Source organism: Carassius carassius, chromosome 10 (assembly GCF_963082965.1).
Source record: "Carassius carassius chromosome 10, fCarCar2.1, whole genome shotgun sequence".
Taxonomy (NCBI): domain Eukaryota; kingdom Metazoa; phylum Chordata; class Actinopteri; order Cypriniformes; family Cyprinidae; genus Carassius; species Carassius carassius.
This window is the reverse complement of record NC_081764.1, coordinates 35,372,493-35,384,221: the sequence shown is the minus strand read 5'-3', so window position 1 is coordinate 35,384,221 and position 11,729 is coordinate 35,372,493. Positions and strand designations below refer to the sequence as shown.

The 11,729-nt window shown below is 40.2% G+C and overlaps 1 long non-coding RNA gene across 1 annotated transcript; it reads left to right on the top strand.

Annotated features, from left to right (window-relative positions):
* The first annotated feature begins 9,394 nt into the window (after nucleotides 1–9,394).
* LOC132151403 (uncharacterized) lies at nucleotides 9,395–10,582 on the top strand. Its single transcript, XR_009436404.1, has 3 exons — nucleotides 9,395–9,445; nucleotides 9,573–9,637; nucleotides 10,342–10,582. It is a non-coding gene; the product is annotated as an uncharacterized LOC132151403 (long non-coding RNA).
* The last annotated feature ends 1,147 nt before the right edge of the window (nucleotides 10,583–11,729 follow it).

The following is an 11,729-nucleotide window of genomic DNA, read 5'->3' as shown; positions in this document are numbered from 1 at the left end:
ACAGACACAGTAACAGACACACACACACACACACACACACACACACACACACACACACGTTTACTTAGCTATCTGAATGGGGACCTTACATAAATTTCTATTGTTTTTATATACATATTTGTAATTTGTTACCCCTCACAGAAAACTTTCTGCAATTTTACAGTAAAAAAACAACAACAAACAAACAAACAAAAAACCTTTGCATACTTTATTTCTATGCCAGTTTTACAAATGAGGACGTGCCCAAATTGAGTTTTATTATTATTATTTTTGCCTATTTTGTCAGAGTTTTCTCACTTTTGGGTACAACTTTGCCCACAAAATATTATTAAGTAGACACGCACACACACACACACACACACACACACACACACACACACACACACACACACACACACGCACAGATCCGGCTAAACAATGTCAAACAGTGAATAAAAGCAGAAGAGCATTTTTGGCCGTATCTCAAATGACGTACTTCTTACTGCATGCTTTCTCTTGAGTCTGCGGCACGAGCTCGGAAGTGTGTGTGTGTGTGTGTGTGTGTGATGCTCAGATCCACCAGCAGAGGGCGACGCCACTCATGAGTCTCTGATCGCTTTAGTTCTTAAATTAAAGCTGCCGTAAACGATTTTAAAAAAGGTTTTTGTCAGGCTACTTTCAGTAAAATATAATAACATCTGTGTCTGTGACAGCTTTAGACCTTTTTAATTTTTTTTAGCAAATAAGAAACTACCATGTATGTTAATTTTGGATGTTTGGCTCATCTGGCATCTGATTGGCTGATGTGTCTTTGGTCTTCGAAAGGGACATCCCATTTGACAACTTTCCTAAAATTATGGGAATATTTTTCTAAATGTAAGTAAATGTAAAATGTAAAGTTACTTAGATTAACAATCAACTAAACTTTAAAAAAAAAAAAAAAGTTCTATAAACAACATATAAGAGTGTAACCTTATGTTGAACTGGTAACCTTATGTTTAATTCATTATTTTATTTTACATTTTGTCAATTCATGGGTTATATATTTGTGACCACCCTACATATAGTTTGGGTCACAAATAAAATTATTTATAAATATTTCATTTTTATTTTTACACATTACTTTCTATTTACACGTATGTATATAAGTTTTATTTTAATTACTTAAATATATGATGAGTTTGCACTGTGTAGTTCAGCTGCGTTTTCTGAACTCTGGGTAACAGTTGAGAGAGTAGAGTTACCATGACGATTGCAGCGCATCCTCAGACAACAAAGAGGACCGTTAAAGGAGCATTGCGTAGGTTCTGAAATTTCTAACCGTTACTGACACCAGTGGCCGTTAGAGGAACTGCAGCCAGTCTTATGCTTGTTCTCAGTGCGCACGCTCTTTTTTTTTTTTTAACTTACGAGGAGGGTCCGTGGGTGTCTGAATTGCGCTGAAGGCGGGTCGCTTCTTTCCATCCGCAGAGTCCATTTGAAAACACTATTGCCGCTGCTTACTATAATGACTGGCGTGCCGTACGGTTGTAAGCCCAAGTACACGAGAACGCGCATGACGTCACATTTTGTGAATTTTCGCGCCAATTCGGGCCCGACTACACACACAATTGAGCATACAGGCTGATAGAGACAACCGTGGTGGACAGTCGAGGTGTCATTCTTTTTTTTACATCATGGTTGGCTCATACATGTACAAATGAAAACTCTATCTTAAAGATTTTTTTTAAGTAAAAACCTCCACATAGCTCCTTTAAGGAAACAACTAATTCTTGTTTCTCTCTCTCATTTAATGTCAAGGTTAGTTAAATTAATTAATTGTCATACCAAACTGTAATTTACATGTTTTAATGTTCAAACAATTTGTTATTATTTATTTTATTAATAATTTTAAGACACTTACAGTATGTCATAGAAAAGTTTACTCATGTATCACTTACCTGAAATACTTACTTAAGTTGTTTTCTTAAGATACTTACCTGAATTCAGGCCAGTTATTAGGGAATTTCTGTACATTCGGTTAAGGTTGCTATCATTTATTTATTGTTTATTTGATCTATACAGTGTTTATTATTTTTTACCAACACGTTTATGAACAATTTTGTGATTCAAAGTGTCTTACTGACTCTGAAATACAAATGTGTATGCGTATTAAAAGACAAGAGGACCGTTAAGAAAACAACTAATTATTGTCTCTGTCTCTCATTTAATGTCAAGTTGATTACTGCTTACAGTCTTCTTGACTGCCCAGGACCTGTAACATATGTATATATATAAAAAGGAAGAATAAGAAATTTTGGTGAATTTATTTAGTAAGATTTTCGTGTATTTTCATATGTCTTATGCAAAGTTTTATACATGTTTTGTTAGAAAGATATTTGGTGCGCCTGCCCCTTTAAGGCAGGGCGCGCTTGAAAAAAAAAAAAAAAAACTCAAGCGAGAGTGTTGTGTGTCCGGCTGTTCATGCTGTTATGCCGATGCTTCTGATTAAAAGAAGAAACGTGAATTATCACCGTGGTAACCCGTGTTTTATTTATGGATCCACATGGAAGAGACTGGAGTAGGTGCAGACAAAAATTAAGGGTTACAGACTGGTGGCAGCGGTGTTCAAGTTCAAGAGTTTCTGGAAGTTTCTCGGCTGAAGCATTCGATTACGAAGGCGCATTTTTTAATGCACCGTGAAGGGTACTGGTGAGTGCACAGTGACCAGTCGTTAGATTAATTAAAATGCCGTTACTACTCGCTTCATTACAAGTTCAACAGCAGCTGCCCAGTGAAAATGTCTACCGATTCTCGCGTGCTCCCCGCATGTGCTGCGTCCTCTAATGAGACTGATAGTGATGAAAGTGCACCTACAGTGGAGGGCAGAGAGCACGCAACTTCTGCAAATCGCACTACAAGATTGCTGCACTTTAAAGTTGATCTACCACCATGCTTTCATGGGGACGGTAGGGATAAAGACAGTTTTTCTTTATGGAAAGCCCATTTAGAGCTTGCAGTTAAGGCCTGTGCGGATGCACAAACGCAAGATTTGGCCGCCATTTTGCCTACAAGGTTGAGTGGAGATGCTTTAGCTTGCTGGCTCTCCCTGTCTCTTGACATACAACAGAACTATGAACTGTGTGTTGCTGCATTAAATGATGTTTTTGGGAGGAAACAATTTTTGCTGCATTTTCAAACTTTTGTGAATGCCAGACCACGTACGCCCAAAGAAAATTTGGAAGTATTTGCAGCTGAGATCACAAGACTAGTTTTGGAAGCATTTCCAAATTATGGTCAGTCCGCCATTGCCATGGAAAGATTTAGACGGTTCGTAGCTGGTCTTGATCCTGTCCTCCAAGCAAAATGTCATGAACATGGTGAGTCAAAAGACCAGCCTGTCACCAAACTCATCTACCACCTTACCCAGTGAATCGCTTTCAGCTATGGTGTCCACAAAGACCACAGCATCTGGGGACATTTCTTCTGAAATCATGACTGCGGTGAAGCGATTGAAGGCTGATGTTAAGGCTCTCAGGATGGAAGTGAGTCAAATGAAGAGGCAACACGCTTCCACCAGACAGAGAGACTACTCATCTGAACGTGGAAGAGACAAGCAATGTTACTCTCCACTTCCATCTCCTAGGAGATATCCATTGTCACCGGCGTCTTCTCCACATCATCAAGATGAGCCTTACTCATTCAGCCACCGAGACAGTGACAGACGTCGGGGCAATGGAGAGCATCACGTGAGTCCATCTTCACCTTACCAAGATCGTCACGTGAGCCCATCTCCACATCATCAAGATCGTCACATCAGTGCTTCTCCATATTACCGAGAACGTCAGCCCACCTCAACCCCATCGAGATTATCGCACCAGCCTGTCTCCACATTTTGCTGCTCAACAGGCCAGCCTTACTTCTATTCATCATAACCAACGTGTCAGCTCGCCCCCACCTCACCGTGATCGTTGTGGCAGTCCAACCTCTGATCATTGAGATCATCGCTTACAACACGCATCCCATCATCAGGATCATCATATGACAGAATGGCCCTCCAACAAGTTCTCTTGCGAGAGATATGGCCTACGATCTTCTACTGACCATCTACCCTCGTCTGGTGATTATCATGTCAGTTTTGTTGAAGAGGATGTTGATCTTCAGGGAAACGGCTGGTAGCAGGTGCTATGGGCCGGGTATCTGCTGAGACTATGGTTGGGCCCAAACAAACTGAACGGGTAAATCCTGTCATTCCAACGCCTTATGTTTTTGCAATCATTGAGAACATTGCCATACAAGCATTTGTAGACACAGGTTCAGAAATATCTTTGATCAGTGAAACACTGAGAATGTCAATTCCCTCTCTAACAAAAAAACTATTCAGAAATCCTTTCTTTTGGCAAAATCAGTAATGGGTGACTATCTTGACACTTTGTGTATGTTGCCCATTACTATTAGGCTGGGTGAGGAAGTGTTCTCACATGATGTTCAGGTGGTTAGGAATGCTACACAGCCAGTTATCCTTCGGTGGGATTTTCTTAGCAAACATCATGCTGCAATTGACCTCAGAGAAAATCATTTAAAATTGTGGAACTGGTCTTTTCCTCTCTTGTGTTCGCAGGAAATAGTCCCTCTAAGGAGTAGTGCCGTGACTTTAGAGCCCATTCTGATCCCTGCTAGGTCACAGATGAACTTTTTGGTAAAAATTCAGTCCAACATTGGGGAAAAAGAGTTCGCATGCAATTATGTTGGACTCTTAGATCCTGAAATTCAGTCAGTACCAGGTCTTTTTGTGGCACGTACAGTAACCTCTGTGAAAGCAGGCGTGACTTGTGTGCGAGCTATGAATCCGAAGAACGAGGATTGCCATGTTCCCTGTGGCATAAGGCTAGGTGAGTTTCATTCCTTAGACATGCAACCAGGGGAAGAATACACAATGCTGGAACCCAAAGTAGCTCAAAAACAGACTCAAATTGAGCCCTGTCCAAAACCCAATGTAGACTTCAGTCAGTCTGCATTGGACAGTGCAGAATGGACTCAGCTAGAGAATCTGATTTACAAATATTCAGATGTTTTCAGTGCACATGAGTATGACTATGGTCGTACTGATTTGGTCAAGCACACCATCCTTGGTCAAGCACACCATCCGTACTGGGGATGCACAGCCCATTAGGCAGAGGGCTTACAGAACATCGCTACATGTTCGAGCTGAGATAGACAGGCAAGTTCAGCAGCTCCTTTCCCATAATGTAATTGAGGAAAGTTGTAGTCCCTGGGCTTCTCCTGTTGTCTTAGTGAAGAAGAGAGATGGCAGTTATAGATTCTGCATTGATTTCAGAAAGCTTAATGCAGTCACTGTAAAAGACTCTTACCCCTTACCTCGTGCCTCAGATGCTTTAGACAGCTTGGCAGGTGCACGCTGGTTTAGCACAATGGATCTGTCCAGTGGTTACTGGCAAGTTGAGCTAGACCCCAAGGATAGGGAGAAAACCACTTTCAATACAGGCAGTGCTTTATATCATTTCAAGGTAATGCAGATGGGTCTTACGAATGCCCCTCCAACTTTCCAACGATTGATGGAGCTGGTGCTTCGTGGACTTCATTGGAAGGTTTGTCTTGTTTACCTTGATGATGTACTGGTGTTCAGTCAGACTTTCAGCGAACATCTTAACAGTCTTGAGGATGTTTTTAGTCATTTCCGTTCAGCGGGTCTGAAATTAAAGGTTAACAAATGTCATTTTGCACGCAGTGAAGTTTCCTACTTAGGTCATGTTGTATCCAGCCAGGGTCTGCTGCCAGATGAAAAGAATCTAAACAAGGTCCGGTCATGACCTACCCCCAGGACGGTCACAGAGGTGAGAGCGTTTGTTGGTCTATGCTCCTTTTATAGGAGATTTGTCAAGAGTTTCGCTATAGTGGCCGAACCCCTTCATGCTCTGACCCAGAAAGGTGCTGTCTTCAATTGGTCGAGTGATTGTGAGGAGGCTTTTAGGTCACTGAAGCAGGCCCTTACTAGTCCTCCCATTGTAGCTCACCCTATATTCACACAGCCTTTTCTACTATACACTGATGCTTCTCATGATTGTGTAGGTTCAGTGCTTGTTCAGATGCAGGATGGGAAGGAACGCGTAATTGCTTACGCCAGTCATGCTCTCACTCCATCAGAAAAGAGATGGTCAACTTATGACCGTGAACTGTGGGCTGTGGTGTGGTCTGTTCGACATTTTCGACATTTCTTGTCTGGGGTGCCATTCAAGATGATTTCAGATCAGACTGGTAGAAGAGCACGCTGCATACTTGAAATGGATGTGTATGACTTTACCATTCAATACAGGGAAGGGAAGCATCATAGTAATGCTGATTCCTTGTCGCGGTGTCCTAGCTCGCCTGTGACTGAAACGAAATCAGTGCAGTGTGTAATTCCCAGCCATACCACTGCTGAAAAAGTCTCCTTTTCGTCTGAAGTGCCACTGGGTTGTGGAGTTCTTCCTGACGTGAGTCCGACACTGTCAGTTGATTTTGACTGAATTACAAGCTCAGCAAAAGGCTGACTTTTGTCTAAGTACTGTCATAGACTGGAAAGAGAATGGTAATCAAAGGCCCCCACTAGGCAGCCTGAAACATTCCCCTGCCACACTGAGGAAACTTTGGGATGAATTTTCCAAATTATCAGTCCAAGAGGGTATACTGTGTCGCAGAGTGAAATCATCTCCTCATAGCCCTCATGTTTACCAAGTAGTCTTGCCTGAGGTACTCATTCTAACAGCTCTTAAGTGTTTTCATGGGGAGAAGTTTAGTGGTCATTTGAGTGCTGAGCGGACTTTGTTGAGAGCTAGGAAAATGTGCTATTGGCCTTACATGTCCCGTGATATTCAGAAATTCTGTGCTGAACGTGTATCCTGTCAGTCCTGTGCTTCCACCACTCCTCATGAAAGGGCCCCGTTACAGTCAATTCATGCAGAACGACCATTTCAAAGAATTGCCGCTGACATCACTGAGCTACCTGTTACTTCACTTGGGAATAGGTATGTTTTAGTTATGATGGACTATTTTACCCGTTTTGTCAATTTGTACCCTCTGAAGGATCAGCGTGCAACAACTGTAGCACAGTGCATTTTTGAGGATTACATTAAACAGCACGGGGTCCCTGAGATAATCCATACGGACCAAGGTAGACAGTTTGAGTCAGATTTGATTAAACATTTGTGCAGACAATTAGGCACTGAGAAAACCCGCACCTCACCCTACCACGCCCAGTGTGATGGTATGGCCAAAAGACTGAATCGAACATTGAAAGACCAACTCGCCAAGTACATTTGTGAAAGTGGGGGTGAATGGGATGAATATCTGCCTCAAGTGGAACTGGCGTATAACTCCAGTATTCATTCTAGCACGGGGTTCTCTCCTTTCTTTCTTGCACATGGCAGAGAACCACGGCTACCTGCAGATATCATTCTGAACTATAGTCCTGCTGTCACTTCCTATACACCAGGCACCCCTGCAGGCTATGCTCATGATGTGACCATGCGTTTGTCTTATGCTTTCAAAGATGCTGCTGTGCGGTCCACTACAGCTAAACTTAATCAGAAACGGCAGTATGACAAACAGACATTTTTCCACCCGCATAAGCCAGGTGACATTGTATTTTTGGATGACCCAGCTCAAAAGCAGAATAAACTGGCTCCTAAATGGAAAGGGCCATTCAAAATTCTGAGGCGAATGGACAAAGATAACAGCCCTGGGGTAACTTATGAGATTACTGATCCAAGAAATCCACAGTCGAGAAGGTGGGTGGTTCATCACAATCGCCTAAAACCTTACAGGGGTCCTTGGAGGGAGTTGCCTTGCCCTGCAGTTCAGGCTCTGATCTTCCTGTGTTTGGTAGTGCTGAGGCCCCTTCGTTAGTTCCCCTCACTGCATTGTCAGGTGCTTTACCCTTTCAACCCTCAACACCACCGTATGTGCCCAACCAAACTATAAAACAGACTACTACCAATGCAAAGACTGAATTTTCAAATGCAACTGCTTTGTTGACTGAACCTGAAAGTGTGCCAAGTCCCAGTGTTGCGGCCTCTATGGCCCCGGAGAGGGCTATATTGCCTTCAGCAGACACACCTCAATTAACCCGTAGTGGCCGTATAGTTAAAAAACATGAAAAGTTTAAAGATTTTGTTTGTTAATGAGTTATGCACATATTGGTTGTCTGTGCATTGTATTTTTCACTGTATTTTCACTGTAATTGATAATCTATACACTCTAAAAAACGCTGGGTTGTTTTTTCAACCCAAATGCTGGGTTGAGGCCGCTGGATAGGATTTTGGGATGTTTTAACCCAAGTTTGGGTTGAAAATTGTTCTCTGTTTTAACCCAGCGGGGCTGGGTTGAGAACGCGGACGTGAAGGAGAGCACGCACGTCTCGTCAAGATCGTACGTCTCCAGTGCGAGCAGTCGCCATTTTCTCCGCGTGAAAGAAGCGAGAAGCGAGTGAAAGACTACGGTAAGTAAATATTCAAAATGTAAAGTTATGAAAGGCGGAAGGTTTTATGAAAAGCGAAACAAAGAAGCTTACCGTTATATTACAAAAAAAATTAAACGGACGCGGTTTTCGCCTCAGACACGGAGGTCTTAACGGCATCATTTAACGTTACTGAACGGAAGAGGTAATTTTAAAATAATGTCAGTGAATGTATTTTGTCATATTTACATAAGATTTTACATTATCTGTACTTTTTGAGGCGTTAATAGACTGTTATGGTCACGGTTACACTCATGTTAATTTGTCTTTTTTTTTCGCGGTTAAACTGAATGTATGTTTGTCTCCTAAAGGAAACGGCATTGTGTAGTAAAGACTAGCATAATTATTTTGAGGCTGTTGAAGTGGTAACTGTTAAAAGTATGTTTTACATGTAATATTTCAGACTGGTCCAGCTCGTGTCTTCATTGTGTCAGCGCTCTGCGAGGAGGATGACTCTTCTGAAGAGAGGGACAGACGGGTTTAAGGAGAGTAAACTTCAGAATAACATCGTTATCTTTATTTTTACTAAGACTAAAATAATGTTTGTTTTTGTAGTTGTTGAAATCCAGAGACAAGACAACTTCATTCTTTTGAGACTGATGTGTTATATATATATATATATTTTTTTTTTGGTGAAAATTCATGTTTCTGTTGTGTCCTGCCTGTTTACTTCACATTTTGATGCAACAACAGTGTGATCACATGTTCATATTTTATTGAAACCATTGATGTCCCTCTTTGCAGAACTCAAACTAACTGGAGTGAAGGACACAGAAGTCTGTTTGTGTGAGGAGGTGGTTTTCTCAGCTTCTTCTGAAGACAGGGAAAGAAAGTTTAAGGCAAGTAAACTTCATAATTTCATGTTATCAGTTGTTGTTGCTTTTTACTAAGAGTAAAATAATGTTTGTTTTTTGTTTTTGTAGATGTTAAAAGCCAGAGACATGGGAGAGCATCATTCTTTTGAGATTTTATGTAAGTTATTTTTAGAAAATAAATGTTTCTGTTGTCTCCTGCCGTTTACTTCACATTTTGATGCAACAACAGTGTGATTACGTGCTCATTTCATTAAAACCATTGATGTCTGTGTGTTTCATTGCAGAACTTAAACCAACTTTTGAGTTGTCTGATTTGGAGAGTCATCATTCTTGGTCTTCCCTCTTAAAGGTAAAGTTCACACAAAAAAATCATTTACTTGCCCTCATGTCATTCCAAACCTATAAGACTTGAATATATTGAAATGAATATATTTTTAATTTTCTCATAATTTTGTTAATCCATTTATAGTCTACATAATCAGTATTTTAAAGCCTCATAAATACAGATTTATTGTAGAAGTAATTCATTCCGATATTTATATATGAATAAATCTTAAATCATATGATAGCAAACATGTATATTCCAAATAAAATACTGGTCTCCCAGACTAGCAATGGAGGACACAAATTAAGAGAATATTAAATATATTCATTTGTTTTCCAAAAACGAGCAGAGTTTTTATGAGTCTGGAACAACATGTGGAGAGTAAATTATGACCATTTTCATTATTTGGTGAACTAACCGTTTGAAGAGCAGCCATCTACGTAAATGAACATTTGTGAGGTATGTGAATGTCATGTCTGTTTTAATGTTTCAGTAAAGAAGCTTTCTGAAAGCAATATTTATTCAAACAATATCACCTGCCCTCACACTAGTGCTTTCATTATAGCCTTCACGAGAGCTGTGGTGGACCGAGACATTAAACAACCTCACAAAGTGTTGAAACTTTAACACAGATTATTTACCTATGCTTACGGATGTTAGTACACCTCTACCTGAAAATGGATAGTTTAATTAAATGTTTTATTTTTCAAATGTGTCTCTCTTTCTAGGCCACTGATGAAGAGCAGGCAGTGACTGGATGAATGCTGGTCAGAGAAGATATTGTGCTTTCCCCTCAGTGGTTTTAAAGGAGGACGCTGCCCTGGATGATGTAGATGTCGTCACATGCTGTGCTGATGGGGCTTCTTCATGACTACATCAAATATGCTGAAGAGATCATGAAAATTGACTGTGATGCTTGATCTGTATTCATGGACTATGAAACTGTAAGTGTATAATTTGTAAAAACAATGTTAAATGCTTTTTCTGTGTTGTTTAGTAGAAGAGTTTACACTCTGTCGTTCATACACATGCTCACATTCTTTCACACACACACACACACACACACACACACACACACACACACACACACACACACACACACACACACACACACACACACGTCTGTTAAATGTTATAATATCAGAGTTAATGTTGTGATTTATTTGTGTACTGTCATGCCAGAATAGTTGGTAAAGAACCTAACTAATTGTAAATTTATTGCATAATAGTGTTTTCGTATATTTTTATACAATATATACAATTGAACAAAGTCCAATTTGATCTTAAGTTATATTCAACGAATGTTCAATGCTTTATGAACTGTTGCTGTTAATGCCATCCTTTTCTGCATTTCTTCTTACATGTTACTTTTTGACTTTACTCTTGTTTTTAATAAATATTTTATTTTTGATAATTATTATTTGTGTGTAAAAGTGATATTTAAAATGAACATTATTTGTAGGTTTAATGCCTAGCTCAATTTGGGTTCATTTTAACGTAGCATGCATTGTTTGCCACATCCTTGCACTCAATGGTGGCGGCACTCCGCGAGTTAATTTTCTGCCAGCAGGGGGCGCTAAGCGGGAGAGGTAGGTTTCTCCGGTGACGCTGCCTCATCAAGCATTACATGCGAAATGAATTTGAACATTTTCTAAATACAGTAGTTTTCCTTCTGAAATACAGTGATAAAAACACCCGCTCTGGTTTTTGAAACCCTGCTATGTAGTCATTTTAAATTATTAAAAAAAGCAACCCAGCAGGTTGGGTTAAACATGATAACTCAACTGGTTGGGTTAAAATAACCCAGCGTTGGGTTCGTCCCTTTTTGACCCAGCGCTGGGTTGCCAAAATAACCCAAATTGGGTTGTTTTCAACCCAGCAGTTTTTAGAGTGGATAAGAGAAACGAGGACGTTTCCTTGTTAAGCAGGGAAGACTGTAACCTTATGTTGAATTGGTAACCTTATGTTTAATTCATTATTTAATTTTACATTTTGTCAATTCATGGGTTTGTTTAGTAAGATTTTCGTGTATTTTCATATGTCTTATGCAAAGTTTTGTTAGAAAGATATTTGGTGCGCCTGCCCCTTTAAGACAAAAGAAAAAAAAAAACCCAAG